General features: G+C 42.4%; 1 long non-coding RNA gene across 1 annotated transcript in view; it reads right to left on the minus strand.

Moving 5' to 3' along the window:
- The window catches only part of LOC116685994 (uncharacterized), a 14,244-nt gene that overhangs the window by 7,589 nt on the left and 675 nt on the right, over positions 1-5,980 (minus strand). Inside the window, exon 2 of the long non-coding RNA XR_004331111.1 lies at positions 4,576-4,579. This is a non-coding gene — a long non-coding RNA (uncharacterized LOC116685994). The remainder of the gene's footprint in view (positions 1-4,575; positions 4,580-5,980) is intronic.

Consider the following 5,980-nt stretch of genomic DNA (forward strand, 5'->3'; position numbering starts at 1 on the left):
CTCATTGTAATCCCAACAGCTTTTGTAATAATGTTTCAGTGCAAAAATACTGTCAAAGTATTCTAATATTCACAGCTGGGTAAAGCCCATTGAGTCCATTTTTGCAAAGACATAATGTTGTTGCCTTGTCATATGAGCTTCACCTGTGACTAATAATGGATCAATTAGGTCTCAGGTGTGTATAAAAACAACCCCAGTACACAGACCTTACATCACCTGCAACTAGATATCTGCAAACATGCCTAAGATTCACCCTGAGACTAAAGTTTTGATTATCAAGAGGCTGAAGACCAGATCCACGCTGATGTGTGCGAACACCTTCAATGTGTCTCAGCGTCAAGTACAGAGGTTAGAAAACATTTAAGACACTGGAGATGTTTTTGACAAGCCCAGGTCAGGCAGACCCCGCAAGACAATGCTCGAGAGGGACCGTTTGTTGGCTCGAAAATCCAAGGCCAGCCCATTTTCCACTGCAGTGGAGCTCCACGAGACTGGTCCCCTGAAGTCCCTGTGTCAACCAGAACGGTTTTGTCGGTTCGTCTCGAAATGGCCTCCATGTCGAATCAGTGCCCAGAACCAGCAACAACAAAAGACAATTGAAACTGTGTGGCATTTTGCCAAGGCCCACAGCCAAAGGATGTGACGTGGAGAAGTGGAAGAAAGTGGATTTTTTCAGTTTAATCTTCTGTTGAATTACACCACAGTTCGCAATATTGCAGGAGACCTACTGGAGCCCGCATGAATCCCAAGATCACCCAGAAAACAGTGAAGTTTGGTGGCGGAAAAATCATGGTCTGGGTTACATCCAGTTATGGGGGTGTGGCAAGAGATCTACAGGTGGAAGGCAAACATCAATAGTCTCAAATACCAGAAATCTTAGCTACCTCTTATATTCCCAACCATAAAAGAGGCCAAATTCTTCGCAGGATGGTGCTCCCATCGCATACTTCCATCTCCACTTCAAAGTTCCTCAAGGCGAAGAAGATCAAGATGCTCCAGGATTGGCCAGCCCAGTCACCAGACGTGACTCATTGAGCATGTGTGGTGGATGAAAGAGGAAGCATGGAAGACCAAACCAAAGACTATTGATGAACTCTGGGAGGCATGCAAGACTGCTCCTAGCTATTCCTGATGACTTCATCAATACATGTATGAATCCTTGCCAAACCGCATGGATGGCATCCCTTCAAGTCTCATGGAAGTCATACAAGATATTAAATTTGAATCTCACAGCACCACTATTTAATTGCTGACATTTTTAGTATTTGTAGTAAATTTGTTCAATTTATGTATAGGCGACAAAACTTTTGTCTTGCCAAATTTGACCTTTCTGTCTTGTTTAAATAATAATCTTTTTTTAGTGAAACTAATTTATTTCAGTGCATTGAACATCATTGGGAGGGTTTAGCTTTTATATGAGTCTTATTTCTTACCACCAATTGATTAATTAAAAGTCAGGTTAATACGTGTTTCTACAAAATAGATAAGCGACAAGACTTCTGTCAGGGACTGTAGAGCGGAGTGAGAACCAAGTGTTAGGAGCACCAAGTACATAGATAACTACAGACTGACAAGAACACTGAGCCAAGTCACCACATGATTGTTGTAACAAACTGGCGCTGAAGAGGTAACAGCCGGGTGTAAGTGCTGCTGAGTAAGTATGGAATGCACTGCAGCTGTGCAGGATCAGAGCAGGGATGATGGCCATGCCAAAAGAACAGCTGACCCTGAACAACTCACAACTTGAGTGCAGGGTGGAGACAGAAACAGCACAGACAGAAACACATTGCAAAGGGAGAGAACCCACAAATGGGACGGGGAAGAACAGCTGACCCTAAACAACATCCCAACTTGACTTGGAGCTAAGAAAATAAAGAACAAACAACATACAAAATGAATGGTCAATCTATTGACCAACAAGCTAATGTGTGCAGTGTGGGCGGGAGTGGAACACATGCACACTGGGGGAGCAGGTAATGTTGAGTTATAAAAAGTTAAGGCAAGGCAAGGCACTTTATTTGTATAGCACATTTCAGCAACAGGGCAATTCAAAGTACTTTACACAAAATCAGTTAAACAGATAAAACACATAAAAAACAGTTAAATCATAAGCATTTAAAAACCGTGTAAAACACATGAATAGACAGTTAAAACAAATGAAACATAAACACAACAAAAGTTCAGTGCAGCATAAGAAATTTAAAGAAATAGCAGTCATTTAAAGAAAGGCAGCATCAAAAAAGGGTCTTCAGCCTTGTTAAAAGAACAGAGTAGCAGCGATCTACAGGTTTCTGAAGTTTATCCGATATGAGGAGCTAAAACTGAAAGCTGCTTCCCCTGTTTAGTTCTGCCTCTGGGGACAGAAGTAGCCTTGTCCCGATGACTGAGAGGTCTGGGTGGTTCATAGTGTATAGCAGATCAGATATATTTTGGACCTAAACCGTTAAGTGATTTATAAACTAGCAGAGTACTTTGAAATCAATTCTTTGAGACACAGAAAGCCCGTGTTAAAATGAGCCATTTCTTGTAAATAAATCTTAATTAGAAATATATTTCAGCGGCACTTAAGGTATATTTGTACACGACAAGACTTTTGTCAGTGACTGTAGACCGGTGGCCTTCTCCACTTTTCAATTGAACGTAATTTATGAAGCGATCGTATCGCACTGAAAGCTAATATTTTGTCACTAGCAACCTACACATGTCATCTGTCAAACAGTTGCATTTTCAGCCTACTTACTTGGTTATTTCACTATATATTGTGAATGATACTTCCAAAAGGTGTTATTTTAAATAGATTGTTGCAGGGCTATACGTCTTTGTGAACATGTGTAAAAAAGCGTGTATGAAGCCGTTATTGAAATATCATGTGGATGACTGTGCCAGCCATTTTTGTAGCTAGAACAGTACATTTTTACATTTATATCATGTTTTTAGTGTGGAAAATGTTGTTTCAATAGGTTTTAACGAGGGTTAGACCACTGCACATCCAAATAACGCCCCACAGCCCGTCAGCCCGAAAACTTGACCCCCCCTTCCTGGTGGGCCCAAATATATTTTCATCTTTCTAAAACTGCTTTTCCATGTCTCACCTCCATACATTATTGTATAAACACTGATATATGTGCATTTACTTAAAATCCATAGAGTTACAGCCAGGCCGGGGGATTAAAACAACTGTTTCAACTGTCCCGACACAGACATATGACATTACAGCCTGTTTTCCTTTCCATGCAAACAAGCATGTAATATGAATTCTGGGATTGTGGAGACCACTAACTGGTCTACTGAAGAAGCATATAGTCAAACCTTTAAATGAAAAACACTAATTAATAATAGAAAAAAATTAACTGCTAATGAAGTTTACTTTTGACCGTCAAACCATGTGTATCAGCTGTAACTCTGTGATAAAAGGAAATACCAAGAAGATAATTGGCTGATAGAAGGAGGTTATTGTGCTCTATGTTTTCACCTGAGGAAGTCTGTCTCTCATCATTGCATTTGGAGAAAACTGGAATGTTTTATTCTTTCTGCATTTCAGTCGTCCTGGCTCTCCCCTACCTGCTGTGCTTCCAGTGCACACCATCCAGTCTCGTCGTCCTTGCTGGGAGTCCTCTGTGTGTGCTAGAGTGTACTCACCTCTGCCTGCTCGCCTGGACCAGCCCTGGAGCTTCCCTACCCTTACTCTACCATCATTGTTACTTAATACATAATATGTGTTCATTAAAGACACCTTTTTTGTTTATCTCTGCATTCTGGGTCAGAACTGAATCCTAACAGATGTACTAGATGCCATCCTTGATTTGCCTGATGCCTTGATATGGACTGGGCAAATGCCACCCTAAAACGCCTTGCTACCCCTGCTGCCAGTATGTGCATAAAAGTTATACAAATACTGTATCATAAAATTCCTTTAACTATGTAAATACCATACATATCCACTATACATATATTTCTTTTATTAATATTTCTCCTCTCCGGGCTATCCAATCTCTGTATGACCAAAGCGAGAGCTGTGTCCGGGTTCTCTGCAGTAAGTCAGACTTGTTCCAGGTGAGGGTTGGCCTCCGCCAGGGCTGTGCTTTGTCACCAATCCTGTTTGTAATATTTATGGACAGGATGTCAAGATGTAGTTGGGGTGGGGAGAGGTTGCAGTTCAGTGGGCTGGGGATCTCATCGCTGCTTTTAGGGGATAATGCAGGGCTGCCAACTCTCACGCATTGGCCGTGATACCACACCCGCCATGTTCCATGGATTTCACACGCTCACACCCACACCCCAGATTCTCACGCTGAAGTGTCACCCCCGTCGTCAAATTTCTAAAGATGAGTTTATCTATTTTTTACCTGTTGAGCCACCGTGATCGACTAGGTGTGCTTTCAAGACTGTGAGGGGGTTCAAGAGCGCTCCCTGTCTGTGGAATTTTCAAATTGTCGCAAAGAAAAAAAATTTCACGAGCCATCCCAGGTGCATTTCCCCGCTTCAGGTTGCGCTCTGAGTATCACAAGCCCCGTCGGTCGCTTCGTGTCCTCTCTCTCTGTAAAATAGAGGTGAGCCGCGGCGGCGGTAGCGTACACAACTTCAGTTCATTGTAGGGACTCGCTCTGGCTGGGGCAGTGACGCGTTGCATGCATGCGTAGACCTCCGATAGAGAAGCCGCGTACGGACACCTCTAAACTCTGTCAGAGACCAGAGACCCAAATGGGCCTCTGTGTCTGTCAGACGGTCTGAATAGAGCCATCATCAGCGGAGCATGACATGCACACAGACTATATTACAACTCTCCACATCTCGGACAACAGAGATGGTGGAGTTATATTTTAATGTGCACAAAGTTGAAATATAAGCAGAAATCTGGTGAACACACCTGAGCTATACTAGCCTTATATAATATATATTATATATATATATTTAGATAATATAATATACTATAAATACCGACTGCAACGTTGGGCCACTATTGGCATCTCTACTCTCTGAATCTCTAAATGTAACTGTAAATAATATTGATGTTTTTTAAATGAACAAATCTAGTCTTTATTTTCACAAAAAAGTAAAAACAGTAAGTGGGGCCAGAGGATGAGGGCCAAACATTACTGAACGTGCACAAAGGTTAAGGATGAACTTATGTAACTCAGTGTTCTCCATTCTTTAGATTTCAGTGGCTTAGTTGATCCCTCATCATTAATTTAACTTGGGTCCCTTGTCCCTTCACCAGGGACCCCTGGACCTGTCACCACACACCCAAATCTTCTCAGCTGTTCTGACATATTCTCGGTCTCTTCTGTGGTTCATATGTTGTGCACATTGTGTGGTCAGTTCTTATATCATAAGAAGTTAATATAGTAAATGCTGAATGCCCTAAACCTGTTGATACTACACACAATGCAAAGGTTCTTAACCCAACAGTTTGCACATTCATGTAAGACTTGATTTCTCCATTTTTTTTTTGCAAAAAACTCTCAGAAAGTGCCATTTAATGGTTTATTTTTCAAATTTTTTCCTGGGGAGCATACCCCCAACCCACCCCCAGGGAGAGCCCCATCCCCCCACTATAACAAATCCCAATTTAAACCCTAAAGGATAAGACCCAAAGAAATTGCTTTGTACGCGGCAAAAATGGGTTGGCCCCCCCAAATCCACCCAAGGTTTTGGAAAGTGGCAGCCCTGGATAATGGTGTCCTGATGGCATCATCGTCTGTGACCTTCAGCACTCACTTGATCGGTTTGCAGCCGAGTGTGAAGCGGCCGGGATGAGGATCAGCACCTCTAAATCTGAGGCCATGGTTCTCAGCAGGAAACCGATGGAGTGCTTTCTTCAGGTAGGGAGTGAGTCCTTACCCCAAGTGAAGGAGTTTAAATACCTTGGGGTCTTGTTCGCGAGTGAGGGGACCTTGGAACAGGAGATTTGTTGGAGAATCGGAGCAGCAGGTGCAGTATTACATTCCATTTATCGCACCGTTGTGACAAAAAGGGAGCT

This window comes from Etheostoma spectabile, unplaced genomic scaffold, assembly GCF_008692095.1.
Source record: "Etheostoma spectabile isolate EspeVRDwgs_2016 unplaced genomic scaffold, UIUC_Espe_1.0 scaffold280, whole genome shotgun sequence".
NCBI classification, from domain to species: domain Eukaryota; kingdom Metazoa; phylum Chordata; class Actinopteri; order Perciformes; family Percidae; genus Etheostoma; species Etheostoma spectabile.